Below are 18,066 nucleotides of genomic sequence, written 5' to 3'. Positions count from 1 at the left end.
GGTGACCTCAACCTCACCTTTCTGCGCACCGGTGACCCATCAGTAGATGACACTGCACTATCCTCACCGGATGACGCCCCTACAACCATTTTTGCAGGCACAGACCCATCGCTCTCAGCAAGGGACTTAACCTTCCTCCTCCGTGGGGGAGGCATCTTCAACCTAGATCCCCTACCAGGCAGGCTGATCCGCCGGTAAAAAACACTGGCGCAGAAGCCCCTGTTCCGGAAAGATCAAACAGTCGCTTACCAGGCACGTGCGATTGAACGCACTGAAGAAGCTAACTCGCGCGTAAACCCGCTCAATAGCAGTTACCACCCAAACAGTCGATTATCGCGTTATCGCAGGGACACAACTCACACCTCCAGCCAAAGGCGTGGAAGAGGTCACTCAATTAACCGCCGGACAGAACAAAGTCCCCGTAACGGTTGCGAATCGACCGATGTGACGTTGTATCAATCGCACCGTGGGCTAAAAGTCAACCACTATGACCTTAATTCACCCTGGAGTCAGCGCCTCCAATACTAGGACAACCACTAACACCCTAGAAGCAAAACTGGCGAAATCCCCTAGAAAACAGCAGCAACTGAAAACCAGACACTCAACACAGCACTCCTGAATAGGCAACCCAAGCCAAAAACACCACCACGGCACAGTCACTGAGACTACGGACGGGCCCACCTACAAAACCTGCTGTACCCTAATCTACAAATCTAATCCAGCAAAAAAAAAAAAAGTAGGCGTTGTATTCGTATTCAAAGCCAACTGAGTAATTTTGAAAAAATTCCCCAACAAAACCACTGTGCGCAAATCTACCTGCAAGCTAAAAATAAAATTTTTACTCAAGTGGGCGTTGTAATCATATACAAAGCCTACTACACTGACACTACTACTACATGAATGCCTACGAATGAATGAGTAGATAGGGACAACTTTCGTTGTAGATTTACGTGAGTACCTGCCGGCGACGGCCTTACCTCACGGTGTTCAAAACACAACGGATCAATACAATGCGTTGATCAGCGCCCCAAACAAAACGAGCTTATGCAAGTATTTATTTGGATACCAGTGGCAGTGTGTCTGGGTCCACACTACCATCTTGGTATGATTCGAGGCCGACCTAAAACCTCTTCCGTTTTCGGGTACGGCACCCAGTTACTTGTGTAACTTCTTTTTTTTTTCGAACTGAAAATTCAGTTCTTCCAGCATTTAGGTTTAAACCACAGCCACCACGATACTCCCCAAAGGGCCGAACCCAATGAGCAGATTGAACAGAAGTCCAAGGGCTTTCTGCTCCCCGTGGTACCGGAAAGTCTCCGGTCAGACTGCGTAGCCTAAACTACTGCCAGTTGAGCTCCCCATTACTCAAATGACTGGTGACATTTGTCGCTTGAACTTCAAATGTCTTTTTATTTGCTTTTTCATTTAAAGTGTTTCTAATATCAGTTCAAGCTGAGTATTATAGCACTATCACTCCATATACTATGCTGATATTACTGGGCAAAGAATATAATAACAGTCATAGTGCATATTGGCTTTTAGTCGCCTTTTACGACAGGCATGCCTTGCCGCGGGCATATTCTTTCCCCAAACCCGCAGGGGAACGTAGATAGGGACAACAACGTCCGGTGTGTTTAACGTGAGTACCTGCCGTCGACGGCCTTACCTCACGGTGTTCAAAAGCACGGCGTATCAATACAATGCGTTGATCAGCGCCCCGAAAATGCCAGGCATTTTTCAGTACCGATTGGTAGTGTGGAATGGACACACTACACACCTTGGTGAGGTTCGAGGCCTATCTAACACCTCTGCCGTACTTTGGGTCCGGCACCCGGTTGCAGTGCAACTCCACATTGAGTGAACAAAACACTCTTCCCGCATTTGGGCATCAACCACAACCACCACGATACTCCCCGAAGGGCCAGTCCGCATGAGCAGGTTGGAGCGAACTCCAAGGGCCCCTGCTCCCCGTGGTACCAGAATTAAGTCTCCGGTCAGACCTCGTAGCCGAAGCTACTACCAGTTGAGCTTCCATACTGCTCTGTACTGGTGACCAGGGATTAAATCCCTACCCCTTATCTTTCACCCTTAATCTAACCCCTATTTTCAGCTAATTGTCTCCGCCGCCTGAACAATTCACGCGCAAACCTATCAAACGACCCTAACTGTTCGGTATTTGGACTAGTGGAGATCACACCGCTGACGTCTAATCGTCCATTAGTCCAACTAATCCCCATTCCTTCAAGGTTCCTAATGTCCGAGTACATCGGGCAGAGCGCAATAACATGCGCCCAATCTTCAACACGCGCCCCACACATACACTCTGGCGTGTCAGAAAGGTGCCTCTGATGCAGAAATGCGTTCAGAGGACCATGTCCAGTAAGCAGAAAACCCAGGCTCAGACAGAATCGGAAGTCTGGGTTTTCTTCTACAAACCCAACGTCCCGGATGTACCCATAGGTCACCCTACCGTTAGGGCTATTGTCCCAACGGTCTTGCCACCTTATCTTAACCCTGTCCTCTAGAAGTCTCTTGCTTCCTAGATATCCTTCCCTCTCTACGTCAAGGTCGGAAATCAGGTTATTCTGCAGCAAGGACACACTCAAGCCTCTTCTTAACCTGAATGCAACAGCACGCTGTATGACAATCAGGTCAAGTGGGGGTGCACCTAACAAAACTTGCATCGCATCCGTTGAAACGGTGCGACACACTGGCAAACAGGCTAGCAGCATACAGCGCTGCACGGAGAGTAGTTTTTGGCGACCGAAGACCGTCGTGGCTAATTCCCACCATACTGCAGCTCCATAAGTGGCACAGGCCACAAATAAGCCACGATATATGGTGCGAACCGCACGACGTCCGAGGCCCCAATCACTCCGTAAAACGCGCCTGACCTTGCCGACAGTCGCCAGCAGTCTTTCTTTCACGCTAACCAAGTGTGGTGTGAAACACATCCTTTCCCTCATGGTCAACCCCAAGTATTTGACTTGCGTCATGTATTTGATGCTGACCCCATTTACACGGACAATCGGTGGACGAGCCGGCGACAATCTGCCCTTAAGCAGCATTGTAACCGTTTTGTCCATTGATATGTCCACACCAACACCTACACCCCAGCTGTGGACAATTTCTAAGAATCGTCCTCCCGCTCGCTCTATTTCGGACCTTGAGTGACCTTCAACTAAAAGAAGAAGGTCGTCCGCGTACGCACAACACTTGCATACTGGTTCAAGTTGTCCAAGCAGAGAGTCCATCATAAGGTTCCAAATATATGGACCACAGATGGATCCCTGCGGGCAGCCCCGGGCCACCCCAATCTCGACACTCCCATTCATTCCTACGATTGAGGCTTTTCTGTCCGAAAAGTAGCTGCGCCAGAGAGTAACTTCCGGGCAGCCGAGCTCCTCCAATCGTTCAATCACCCTATTCCAGATTAGGTAGTCAAAAGCTCCCTTAAAGTCAACAAATATGCCAAGGACATATTCGTTGACGTTCTCCCTAACGGCACTCTGGACATACATTCAAGCATCCTCTACACTGCGTCCTTTCCTGAAACCATACTGCCTATCCGACCACATATCCCGCGTTAGATCCTGAAGTCGTTCCACCATAACTCTCTCCAGTACTTTTCCCAGCACTGGAAGGAGACTGATGCCCCGATAAGAACGAGGATCACTCCTGATCTTATCAGGGGACTTCAGGAGAGGAACGACCCTAGCTCTTTTCCACTCCCGTGGAAAATATCCCTCCCACACGCACTTATTGTAAATGGCCTCCAGGTATTCCGGAATGAACTTCCACATGCTTTTACACATCTCTCCGTTCAAACCATCAAAACCTGGGGATCTTTTACACCTGACCAGGCCAAAGGCGTATCCCAGCTCCCCTTCATCTAGTGGAGGAACAGGTACCTCATACGTTTGAGATACCCGAGCCTCCGCCCTAGGAAAGAACGCTCCTAGCAGAACCCCAGCACAGTCTCTCCACGTTGATAATACAGTATCACCAACGCGGAGAGAGGTGATATCCTCCCTCTTACGACCCCTACAGATCTTGTAGACCTGACCCCATGGGTCGTTCCTATTTTCCCCTATAAAATTCCTCCATTCCTCTTCCTTGGTTTTGACTAGCATTTGTTTGTAATCCCTCATCACACAACTAAATTCATACCTAATCTGGGACAGCCCATCAGAGTTTGACTGTCTAGCGCGTTGAAACTTTCGTCTCAGTCGCCGGACAGCTCTCCTCTTCATCGTTAGCTCTTTCGTCCACCACTTAAGTTTTCTCACTCTGAAGCTTTCGAACTTTCCGAGAACACTGTTGTTCACTTCCCACACTACATCGTATAGCCGAGAAATTTGCTCGTCCACCCCAAAGTCTTCAAACTCACTAAGCGGTATTTCTAATACCGCTTCCCTGACAGATCGTCCATATTGGTTCCAGTCGATACCAGAGGTACGCCATCGCCGCAATGGACTCTCATACGCCGAGGGAGGAGATTTAGGAGTAACCATAATTTGAATCAAGTTATGGTCACTCAATCCCCACCCTCCCCTAATCTCCCACCTAACATTAAAGGTCCTATTTGCTGCCTCATTGATGAAGGACACATCGATGTCGCTCACACCCCCAGGCCCATCAAACGTATACCACTCGCTTGGCTCGTTTAATATGTGAAGACTATTTGCCTCCACCCATTCGCTTAATACCTCGCCTCTAGTGTGGCTTTGATATCCTGACGAATGTCGGGATACCTTACTAAACCACATAGAGGACGAGGCATTCGCATCCATTCCTAGGATAAGCGAGCTACTACTGGCAAGTAGCAGTAGCTTATCCATGTACAGCAGGTAAGGCTCTAGAGGTTCGCTGTATTTGCAATAAACACTAGCGACTACCAATCTACCGAACTCCCCCTCTATGGATACACAAACACCCAGCTGTGACGAATCCAGAACTACGCAGTCGTAGCTCGGATTATTCACAACTATTGCGGCATTTCTCCTAAGGTCTGTGAAGACCCTAAATCCTCCAGGGAGACCCCGAACCACACCATTAGTGGCGTAGGGCTCCTGGAGTAATGCGATGCCGCACCCACCCTCTAGCATACAACCCCCTAACTCGCACATTACGGCATAACAACCCTGACAATTTAGCTGTAAAATCGTCCCCATTAGTGTCTGGAAAGGGCACGCTCTACTATGCCACAGTAGACTGGACAAGCAGCTGACATCATAAGATGCCCAGCTGGTCTACCCTTAAATGCACAGTTGCGACAATGTGGTGCATTGACGCAACTAGCAGCTCTGTGGCCTTCCTGACCACACCTACGGCAGACATCGGACTTGGCCTTACATTGCGCCACTCGATGGTCAAAGCCCATGCACCGAAAACAGCCGGCAACAGGGCTGTCTGGTCGCACTCGGAAGGAAAACCACTTAATGTAGCACCTTCCCGCTTCTAAAAGGGCGGACATTACTTCCTCCGAACCCTCCAGAACGACGTTAGTTTTACCATCTGGCGCCACCTTCCAGGGGCGACTGACCAACCTAACGTCGGATTTCTTTGCCTCAGGACTTAAATTCGTACTGAAGAGTTCTTCCATGAATTCCTCATGGGAGATCTCGGTGTGTACTCCTTGCACCACAACCCTTGGCCCCAACTTCCGGTTGACACTGACGTCCAACCCTACCTCCCCGAATTTTGCGTTAGTCGCCACTTTCTCCCTCTCTAAAACGGAGGGAGTGCGGATGACCGCCCCACCACCCTTTATCGGCCTTACATCATGGATCCTTACGCCGAGTGAAGGACCCACCTCCTTGACCACCTTTTTGATTACTTCCTTAGAGGAAGTAGCCGGCCCCTTACTCCTGACCACAACTGACCAGGTCTCCACCGGCTTCGACGACATCGGCGCTATTGCCTTCAGCACGGGTGCCGGAGGAGCAGGCGCCGACGTCGCGGGAGCCACCGTTGGTCTGTTCACTCGCGGTCCCCCACAACCTCCCTTAAGGGCATCCACCTGCCCGCGAAGATGCGCGTTCTCTGCGATTATCGTCATCAGGAGTGCCTCGTACTTCGAGGCAAGCTCCATTAGACCCTTCATTTCGGAGTTCTCCATAATCTTACCCCCGAAAACCAAGGCGCTAACCTCAGCGGTTACAGCTTTCATAGCTGCAACATGGGTGATAGCGCCACCTTCAACAACACCCCCCTTATTTGGATTCAACTCCCCTTTCATACCTTTCCTCTTTTCCTTTTTGCCTCCTCCTGCCTCATTTGCTGCTCCGGCTACCTGTTTCGCCGCTCCAGTCTCGCTGGCGCTCTCGCATGACCTCCCCAACGGTGGAGTACCCAGGCGAGCCTTTCTGCGCGGTGGGGGCTTTTCAACTTCCTTTTCGCCCGCCGATGACGCTGCCGTAATCATATCGGCTTCCGACTCCTCGCTCTCGGCGGGTGCCTTTGCTCCTCGCCTTCGTGGTGGAGACATTTTTCTCCTGCACTCGCGATCGCGTACCTACTACCCAAGTACGTAACTCACGATCCGACAAAGTTCGAAATAGGCACTCACGAACGCGTACCTGCACTACAACAATGTTGTCAGTGGCCTTCAGGTTTCTTGCGGTCCACACAAAACCGGTGCCCGAACTGTTTGTGGACAATGCGGTCACTGTCTTTTGTTCTGCACACACAAACTTCACGCCAGGCAACAACACTGCCTATTGTTTGTAAGCACACACCAGGCAAAAGCACTGCCTATTGTTTGTAAGCAGTTTCAACGTGCCTAAATTGTCACTGGCCTTCGCACCAGGCAATAACACAGTCTATTGTTTGTACGCACACCAGGCAAAAACACTACCTACTGTTTGTAAGCAATTTTTAAAAGTGCCTGAATTGTCACTGAACTTCGCACCAGGCAATAACACTGCCTATTGTTGTATTGTCACTGTACACTTGCACTAAAATTTTACTAAGCTGTAACTAAATTGCTTCCACTATGCGCGAACACGTCCGTACACTTCGAGTGTTTACAACTGAGTGGGTAGATAGGGACAGCGTCCGGTGTGTTTTACGTGAGTACCTGCCGTCGACGGCCTTACCTCACGGTGCACAAAAGCACGGCGTATCAATACAATGCGTTGATCAGCGCCCCGAAAATGCCAGGCATTTTTCAGTACCGATTGGTAGTGTGGAATGGACACACTACACACCTTGGTGAGGTTCGAGGCCTATCTAACACCTCTGCCGTACTTTGGGTCCGGCACCCGGTTGCAGTGCAACTCCACATTGAGTGAACAAAACACTCTTCCCGCATTTGGGCATCAACCACAACCACCACGATACTCCCCGAAGGGCCAGTCCGCATGAGCAGGTTGGAGCGAACTCCAAGGGCCCCTGCTCCCCGTGGTACCAGAATTAAGTCTCCGGTCAGACCTCGTAGCCGAAGCTACTACCAGTTGAGCTTCCATACTGCTCTGTACTGGTGACCAGGGATTAAATCCCTACCCCTTATCTTTCACCCTTAATCTAACCCCTATTTTCAGCTAATTGTCTCCGCCGCCTGAACAATTCACGCGCAAACCTCTCAAACGACCCTAACTGTTCGGTATTTGGACTAGTGGAGATCACACCGCTGACGTCTAATCGTCCATTAGTCCAACTAATCCCCATTCCTTCAAGGTTCCTAATGTCTGAGTACATCGGGCAGAGCGCAATAACATGCGCCCAATCTTCAACACGCGCCCCACACATACACTCTGGCGTGTCAGAAAGGTGCCTCTGATGCAGAAATGCGTTCAGAGGACCATGTCCAGTAAGCAGAAAACCCAGGCTCAGACAGAATCGGAAGTCTGGGTTTTCTTCTACAAACCTAACGTCTCGGATGTACCCATAGGTCACCCTACCGTTAGGGCTATTGTCCCAACGGTCTTGCCACCTTATCTTAACCCTGTCCTCTAGAAGTCTCTTGCTTCCTAGATATCCTTCCCTCTCTACGTCAAGGTCGGAAATCAGGTTATTCTGCAGCAAGGACACACTCAAGCCTCTTCTTAACCTGAATGCAACAGCACGCTGTATGACAATCAGGTCAAGTGGGGGTGCACCTAACAAAACTTGCATCGCATCCGTTGAAACGGTGCGACACACTGGCAAACAGGCTAGCAGCATACAGCGCTGCACGGAGAGTAGTTTTTGGCGACCGAAGACCGTCGTGGCTAATTCCCACCATACTGCAGCTCCATAAGTGGCACAGGCCACAAATAAGCCACGATATATGGTGCGAACCGCACGACGTCCGAGGCCCCAATCACTCCGTAAAACGCGCCTGACCTTGCCGACAGTCGCCAGCAGTCTTTCTTTCACGCTAACCAAGTGTGGTGTGAAACACATCCTTTCCCTCATGGTCAACCCCAAGTATTTGACTTGCGTCATGTATTTGATGCTGACCCCATTTACACGGACAATCGGTGGACGAGCCGGCGACAATCTGCCCTTAAGCAGCATTGTAACCGTTTTGTCCATTGATATGTCCACACCAACACCTACACCCCAGCTGTGGACAATTTCTAAGAATCGTCCTCCCGCTCGCTCTATTTCGGACCTTGAGTGACCTTCAACTAAAAGAAGAAGGTCGTCCGCGTACGCACAACACTTGCATACTGGTTCAAGTTGTCCAAGCAGAGAGTCCATCATAAGGTTCCAAATATATGGACCACAGATGGATCCCTGCGGGCAGCCCCGAGCCACCCCAATCTCAACACTCCCATTCATTCCTACGATTGAGGCTTTTCTGTCCGAAAAGTAGCTGCGCCAGAGAGTAACTTCCGGGCAGCCGAGCTCCTCCAATCGTTCAATCACCCTATCCCAGATTAGGTAGTCAAAAGCTCCCTTAAAGTCAACAAATATGCCAAGGACATATTCGTTGACGTTCTCCCTAACGGCACTCTGGACATACATCCAAGCATCCTCTACACTGCGTCCTTTCCTGAAACCATACTGCCTATCCGACCACATATCCCGCGTTAGATCCTGAAGTCGTTCCACCATAACTCTCTCCAGTACTTTTCCCAGCACTGGAAGGAGACTGATGCCCCGATAAGAACGAGGATCACTCCTGATCTTATCAGGGGACTTCAGGAGAGGAACGACCCTAGCTCTTTTCCACTCCCGTGGAAAATATCCCTCCCACACGCACTTATTGTAAATGGCCTCCAGGTATTCCGGAATGAACTTCCACATGCTTTTACACATCTCTCCGTTCAAACCATCAAAACCTGGGGATCTTTTACACCTGACCAGGCCAAAGGCGTATCCCAGCTCCCCTTCATCTAGTGGAGGAACAGGTACCTCATACGTTTGAGATACCCGAGCCTCCGCCCTAGGAAAGAACGCTCCTAGCAGAACCCCAGCACAGTCTCTCCACGTTGATAATACAGTATCACCAACGCGGAGAGAGGTGATATCCTCCCTCTTACGACCCCTACAGATCTTGTAGACCTGACCCCATGGGTCGTTCCTATTTTCCCCTATAAAATTCCTCCATTCCTCTTCTTTGGTTTTGACTAGCATTTGTTTGTAATCCCTCATCACACAACTAAATTCATACCTAATCTGGGATAGCCCATCAGAGTTTGACTGTCTAGCGCGTTGAAACTTTCGTCTCAATCGCCGGACAGCTCTCCTCTTCATCGTTAGCTCTTTCGTCCACCACTTAAGTTTTCTCACTCTGAAGCTTTCGAACTTTCCGAGAACACTGTTGTTCACTTCCCACACTACATCGTATAGCCGAGAAATTTGCTCGTCCACCCCAAAGTCTTCAAACTCACTAAGCGGTATTTCTAATACCGCTTCCCTGACAGATCGTCCATATTGGTTCCAGTCGATACCAGAGGTACGCCATCGCCGCAATGGACTCTCATACGCCGAGGGAGGAGATTTAGGAGTAACCATAATTTGAATCAAGTTATGGTCACTCAATCCCCACCCTCCCCTAATCTCCCACCTAACATTAAAGGTCCTATTTGCTGCCTCATTCATGAAGGACACATCGATGTCGCTCACACCCCCAGGCCCATCAAACGTATACCACTCGCTTGGCTCGTTTAATATGTGAAGACTATTTGCCTCCACCCATTCGCTTAATACCTCGCCTCTAGTGTGGCTTTGATATCCTGACGAATGTCGGGATACCTTACTAAACCACATAGAGGACGAGGCATTCGCATCCATTCCTAGGATAAGCGAGCTACTACTGGCAAGTAGCAGTAGCTTATCCATGTACAGCAGGTAAGGCTCTAGAGGTTCGCTGTATTTGCAATAAACACTAGCGACTACCAATCTACCGAACTCCCCCTCTATGGATACACAAACACCCAGCTGTGACGAATCCAGAACTACGCAGTCGTAGCTCGGATTATTCACAACTATTGCGGCATTTCTCCTAAGGTCTGTGAATACCCTAAATCCTCCAGGGAGACCCCGAACCACACCATTAGTGGCGTAGGGCTCCTGGAGTAATGCGATGCCGCACCCACCCTCTAGCATACAACCCCCTAACTCGCACATTACGGCATAACAACCCTGACAATTTAGCTGTAAAATCGTCCCCATTAGTGTCTGGAAAGGGCACGCTCTACTATGCCACAGTAGACCGGACAAGCAGCTGACATCATAAGATGCCCAGCTGGTCTACCCTTAAATGCACAGTTGCGACAATGTGGTGCATTGACGCAACTAGCAGCTCTGTGGCCTTCCTGACCACACCTACGGCAGACATCGGACTTGGCCTTACATTGCGCCACTCGATGGTCAAAGCCCATGCACCGAAAACAGCCGGCAACAGGGCTGTCTGGTCGCACTCGGAAGGAAAACCACTTAATGTAGCACCTTCCCGCTTCTAAAAGGGCGGACATTACTTCCTCCGAACCCTCCAGAACGACGTTAGTTTTACCATCTGGCGCCACCTTCCAGGGGCGACTGACCAACCTAACGTCGGATTTCTTTGCCTCAGGACTTAAATTCGTACTGAAGAGTTCTTCCATGAATTCCTCATGGGAGATCTCGGTGTGTACTCCTTGCACCACAACCCTTGGCCCCAACTTCCGGTTGACACTGACGTCCAACCCTACCTCCCCGAATTTTGCGTTAGTCGCCACTTTCTCCCTCTCTAAAACGGAGGGAGTGCGGATGACCGCCCCACCACCCTTTATCGGCCTTACATCATGGATCCTTACGCCGAGTGAAGGACCCACCTCCTTGACCACCTTTTTGATTACTTCCTTAGAGGAAGTAGCCGGCCCCTTACTCCTGACCACAACTGACCAGGTCTCCACCGGCTTCGACGACATCGGCGCTATTGCCTTCAGCACGGGTGCCGGAGGGGCAGGCGCCGACGTCGCGGGAGCCACCGTTGGTCTGATCACTCGCGGTCCCCCACAACCTCCCTTAAGGGCATCCACCTGCCCGCGAAGATGCGCGTTCTCTGCGATTATCGTCATCAGGAGTGCCTCGTACTTCGAGGCAAGCTCCATTAGACCCTTCATTTCGGAATTCTCCATAATCTTACCCCCGAAAACCAAGGCGCTAACCTCAGCGGTTACAGCTTTCATAGCTGCAACATGGGTGATAGCGCCACCCCCAACAACACCCCCCTTATTTGGATTCAACTCCCCTTTCATACCTTTCCTCTTTTCCTTTTTGCCTCCTCCTGCCTCATTTGCTGCTCCGGCTACCTGTTTCGCCGCTCCAGTCTCGCTGGCGCTCTCGCATGTCCTCCCCAACGGTGGAGTGCCCAGGCGAGCCTTTCTGCGCGGTGGGGGCTTTTCAACTTCCTTTTCGCCCGCCGATGACGCTGCCGTAATCATATCGGCTTCCGACTCCTCGCTCTCGGCGGGTGCCTTTGCTCCTCGCCTTCGTGGTGGAGACATTTTTCTCCTGCACTCGCGATCGCGTACCTACTACCCAAGTACGTAACTCGCGATCCGACAAAGTTCGAAATAGGCACTCACGAACGCGTACCTGCACTACAACAATGTTGTCAGTGGCCTTCAGGTTTCTTGCGGTCCACACAAAACCGGTGCCCGTACTGTTTGTGGACAATGCGGTCACTGTCTTTTGTTCTGCACACACAAACTTCACGCCAGGCAATAACACTGCCTATTGTTTGTAAGCACACACCAGGCAAAAGCACTGCCTATTGTTTGTAAGCAGTTTCAAACGTGCCTAAATTGTCACTGGCCTTCGCACCAGGCAATAACACAGTCTATTGTGTGTACGCACGCCAGGCAAAAACACTACCTACTGTTTGTAAGCAATTTTTAAAAGTGCCTGAATTGTCACTGAACTTCGCACCAGGCAATAACACTGCCTATTGTTGTATTTTCACTGTACACTTGCACTACAATTTTTAAAGCAATTACCCGCGGTAATGCTTTATGTGTCTCTGGCCTTCGATTTAATTCGCGCCAGGCAATTGTATGTTTTCTGTTAACAGAAAAAATTCACTGTTTTCAACTGTCACTAAATTGTTTTATCAATGCGCTAACACGACCGTTCACTACGAGTGTCTACAACAGAGTCGGTAGATAGGGACAACTTTCGTTGTAGATTTACGTGAGTACCTGCCGGCGACGGCCTTACCTCACGGTGTTCAAAACACAACGGATCAATACAATGCGTTGATCAGCGCCCCAAACAAAACGAGCTTATGCAAGTATTTATTTGGATACCAGTGGCAGTGTGTCTGGGTCCACACTACCATCTTGGTATGATTCGAGGCCGACCTAAAACCTCTTCCGTTTTCGGGTACGGCACCCAGTTACTTGTGTAACTTCTTTTTTCGAACTGAAAAATTCAGTTCTTCCAGCATTTAGGTTTAAACCACAGCCACCACGATACTCCCCAAAGGGCCGAACCCAATGAGCAGATTGAACAGAAGTCCAAGGGCTTTCTGCTCCCCGTGGTACCGGAAAGTCTCCGGTCAGACTGCGTAACCTAAACTACTGCCAGTTGAGCTCCCCATTACTCAAATGACTGGTGACATTTGTCGCTTGAACTTCAAATGTCTTTTTATTTGCTTTTTCATTTAAAGTGTTTCTAATATCAGTTCAAGCTGAGTATTATAGCACTATCACTCCATATACTATGCTGATATTACTGGGCAAAGAATATAATAACAGTCATAGTGCATATTGGCTTTTAGTCGCCTTTTACGACAGGCATGCCTTGCCGCGGGCATATTCTTTCCCCAAACCCGCAGGGGAAGGTAGATAGGGACAGAGGGAATCTCGTTAATCCATTCATGCGCGTGACTAATTAGATGACGAGGCATTTGGCTACCTTAAGAGAGTCATAGTTACTCCCGCCGTTTACCCGCGCTTACTTGAATTTCTTCACTTTGACATTCAGAGCACTGGGCAGAAATCACATTGTGTCAACACCCGTTAGGGCCATCACAATGCTTTGTTTTAATTAGACAATCGGATTCCCCAAGTCCGTGCCAGTTCTGAATTGCTTGTTAATTGATAATCGTTATAATTTAAAAAGTATCTATCGAATAATAAATCCTTTAGAAACTTTAGCAAGAAAGTTCCACAATTGGCTACGTAACTACTATCCGGGGAACAAGAATCGAAATTCTCTATTTACCCAGAACGAGTACATAAACCATGGTATTGCTTCCCAATCAAGCCCGACTATCTTAATCTTCAGAGCCAATCCTTATCCCGAAGTTACGGATCTAATTTGCCGACTTCCCTTACCTACATTATTCTATCGACTAGAGACTCTTCACCTTGGAGACCAGCTGCGGATATTGGTACGGCCTGTTGAGAAGTTTGCGTAACCCCACCATAAATTTTCAAGGTCCGAGGAGAAAATATCGACACAACAGTAAATGTCATGCTCTTCTAGTCCATCTACCATATCTCTCTTCGAAAGACTTCCATGGTAGTACGACTATAAAACAGAAAAGAAAACTCTTCCGATACCTCTCGACGGCTTCTTTATGGTCGTTCCTGTTGCCAGGATGAGCACAAGGCCCATTTTTAATAACAAACGGATACTCAACAGGTTACGGAATTGGAACCGTATTCCCTTTCGTTCAAAATTATTCAAGTGTTTAATTACTATGGGATAAAAATTCATTCATTTCATTTCATTAAAACTTGAAAATTTTCGGCTTTCGCCTTGAACTTAGGTTCACACGAAACCCTTCTCCACTTCAGTCCTCCAAGGTCTCATTCGATTATTTGCTACTACCAGCAAGATCTGTACCAATAGCGGCTCCATGCAGGCTTACGCCAAACACTTCTAAGCACACCATTGTACCCTCCTACTCACTAAAGTTTCAAAATTTATAATCCAACCGAAATTGTATTATAAATCATGTACTTTAGCGGTAATGTATAGGTATACAACTTAAGCGCCATCCATTTTAAGGGCTAGTTGCTTCGGCAGGTGAGTTGTTACACACTCCTTAGCGGATTACGACTTCCATGTCCACCGTCCTGCTGTTTTAAGCAACCAACGCCTTTCATGGTATCTGCATGAGTTGTTAATTTAGGCACCGTAACATTACGTTTGGTTCATCCCACAGTGCCAGTTCTGCTTACCAAAAGTGGCCCACTGGGCACATTATATCATAACCTCAACCTTCATATCAAGAAAGGTGAGGTTCTTACCCATTTAAAGTTTGAGAATAGGTTAAGGTCGTTTCGACCCTAAGGCCTCTAATCATTCGCTTTACCAGATAAGATTATTTTACATAATTTTTAAATGCACCAGCTATCCTGAGGGAAACTTCGGAGGGAACCAGCTACTAGATGGTTCGATTGGTCTTTCGCCCCTATACTCAATTCTGACAATCGATTTGCACGTCAGAACTGTTTCGGTCTTCCATCAGGGTTTCCCCTGACTTCAACCTGATCAAGTATAGTTCACCATCTTTCGGGTCACAGCATATATGCTCAAGGTACGCTCCAGTTAGAGGTATAAATAATAATAAATTATCATTATACATAACTATATGGAACGCCCCGGGATTGAATTAATAATGTAATACATTAAAAATTAATCCCATTATTAATACAGTTAAGTTAATTTCGCCATTAGGTTTAATATAACCCAATGACTTGCACATATGTTAGACTCCTTGGTCCGTGTTTCAAGACGGGTCCCGAAGGTATCCTGAATCTTTCGCATTGTTAATCATATAAATGCATACAATTAATATTAAAATCAATGATAATAATATTATTGTAAAATTCAAAAGAATTTTAGCATTATATATAATAAAATCTATCAACACTTTATCAAATCATCAGTAATTATTCTATGTTAATAAGCTAAAAGCAAATTAATTTGAATAAACTTAAAAACCAATGATCTTTTGATAAATATTTTATTATGTTAATAGATTACAAGGTCCTTATATGAAAAAAAAATGCACACTATTACTATAATATTTAAAATTAAATACTACAGTTATAATGATGAATTTTTCATAATGGATATTCAGGTTCATCGGGCTTAACCTCTAAGCAGTTTCACGTACTATTTAACTCTCTATTCAGAGTTCTTTTCAACTTTCCCTCACGGTACTTGTTTACTATCGGTCTCATGGTTATATTTAGTTTTAGATGGAGTTTACCACCCACTTAGTGCTGCACTATCAAGCAACACGACTCTTTGGAAATATCTTTCTAGTAATCATTAACGTTATACGGGCCTGGCACCCTCTATGGGTAAATGGCCTCATTTAAGAAGGACTTAAATCGTTAATTTCTCATACTAGATATTAAGATATTCCATACACTGCATCTCACATTTGCCATATAGACAAAGTGACTTAGTGCTGAACTATTTTCTTTTCGCTCGCCGCTACTAAGAAAATCCTTGTTAGTTTCATTTCCTCCCCTCATTAATATGCTTAAATTCAGGGAGTAGTCCCATATGAGTTGAGGTTGTATAAAATATATTTTAGATTGATTTGTTTATTTTTATTTAATTTTTTTGCTATTTGCTATTTTAAAGAAATATATTTTTATATCTTGATTACTCAATATTATTCAATCTTTTCATCCCTTTTTATACTCTCGCAACCTGTTGCTACAGAGTATAATAGTTTTGTTCACCTAACGGTTGTTTGTATCACCTAAAATTAATCGAGTTAGATATAGGGTTATATATATATAAATGATCAGGATGAAGAGACGAGTTGAAATCCGGGTGACTGTCTGTCCGTCCGTCCGTCTGTCCGTCCGTCTGTCCGTCTGTCCGTCCGTCCGTGCAAGCTCTAACTTGAGTAAAAATTGAGATATCTTTATGAAACTTGGTAGACATGTTTCATGGTACCGTGAGACGGTTGGTATTGCAGATGGGCGTAATCGGACCACTGCCACGCCCACAAAACGCCATTAATCAAAAACAAATAACTTGCCATAACTAAGCTCCGCAATAAGATACAAGACTGTTATTTGGTACACAGGATCATATTAGGGAGGGGCATCTGCAGTTAAAATGTTTTTTTAAAAAGTGGGCGTGGTCCCGCCTCTAATAGGTTTAATGTGCATATCTCCTAAACCGCTGATGCTATAATAACAAAATTCACTGGAAGCAAATGTTTTTAGCACTTCTATTGACGGTGTGAAAATAGTTGAAATCGGGTGGCAACTCCGCCCACTCCCCATCTAACGGTACTGTTAAAAACTACTATAAGCGCGATAAATCAAGCACTAAACACGCCAGAGACATTAAATTTTATCTCTGAGATGGTATAAGATGACTTTATAGGAACCGCGTTCAAAATTAGACAGTGGGCGTGGCACAGCCCACTTTTATGTGAAAACCCATATCTTGAGATCTGCTTAACCGATTTCAACCAAATTCGGTGCATAACGTTCTTTTCATGTTTCTATGTCATAGTGCGAAAATGGGCGAAATCGGATTACAACCACGCCTATTTTCCATATGACACCATTTTAAATACCACTTGATTCTTTCACTTTCCACTATGCAAATCAAGCAACAATGATTATATCGGCGTAAAACTTTGCGTGAATAATACGTTTAAAGTATGCCACCTTGTGACCAAAAATTTTCTAAATCGAACCAAAACTGTTCAAGCCCCTAAGTACTAAATATGTGCACCCCAGTGCCTATAGTTGACCTTCTACCGAAAATATCAGTCAATCCACAAAGAAATCTCAAACGAGTATACCATTTGACTTTGCGAGAGTATAAAATGTTCGGTTACATCCGAACTTAGCCCTTCCTTACTTGTTAAAATTCATAATATAATAATTAATAAAATTAACAACATTATTCCTCCACATATCATATATTTTTTTTTATTATAAATTTTTCTCAATACAATAGAGTGAATTAATTCTAGAATAAAAATTTATTTTATGCTAGACATTCCTCTTATGTATTATTTAATATAATTTAAATAATGTTGAAAATTTTTTCTTTTATGGGAATACTAAGATTCTCATTTATCATAAATTTTCGTTCAAATATGAGGTATTCAAGAATATATTTTTTATATTTCTTTTTATGCTATTAATATTATGGATTGAAAAATACAATCCAATAATATGCCATATGCTTAAATTCTATTAATTGACTAAAAGAATAAGCAACTAATTTAGCATAGTCTTACAACCCTCAACCATATGTAGTCCAAGCAGCACTTTAAAATTAATTAAAGTACATAACAGCATGGACCGCAATATGCGTTCAAAATGTCGATGTTCATGTGTCCTGCAGTTCACACGATGACGCACAGTTTGCTGCGTTCTTCATCGACCCATGAGCCGAGTGATCCACCGCTTAGAGTGATAATTTTTTTGTATTTTTTTCATTCATAGTCAAAGAATTTTAATTTATTGAAAGTATTAATAATTAATCAATAATAAATTTTTAATACAAAAGTTTAAAACATCTTTCAATAAATTGTAATTTTAAACCCAAACATTTGCAACTGCGCATGTCTTAGGTCAACAAAAACAGTAATACCTTTTATATATTATTTTCTTCTCTATTTGTGCGTTTTCTTTTTTTAAATTT

At 46.0% G+C, this 18,066-nt stretch overlaps 1 non-coding gene and 1 pseudogene across 1 annotated transcript; both read right to left on the bottom strand.

Moving 5' to 3' along the window:
• Positions 1–13,207: 13,207 nt before the first annotated feature.
• Positions 13,208–15,962, bottom strand: LOC138858483 (large subunit ribosomal RNA; annotated as a pseudogene).
• Positions 15,963–17,658: 1,696 nt separating this feature from the next.
• LOC138858322 (5.8S ribosomal RNA) lies at positions 17,659–17,837 on the bottom strand. The gene has a single exon (XR_011397463.1). It is a non-coding gene; the product is annotated as a 5.8S ribosomal RNA (ribosomal RNA).
• Positions 17,838–18,066: the final 229 nt, after the last annotated feature.

This window comes from Bactrocera oleae, unplaced genomic scaffold, assembly GCF_042242935.1.
Source record: "Bactrocera oleae isolate idBacOlea1 unplaced genomic scaffold, idBacOlea1 ctg00000009.1, whole genome shotgun sequence".
NCBI classification, from domain to species: domain Eukaryota; kingdom Metazoa; phylum Arthropoda; class Insecta; order Diptera; family Tephritidae; genus Bactrocera; species Bactrocera oleae.
This window is presented reverse-complemented; position numbering and strand designations above follow the sequence as displayed.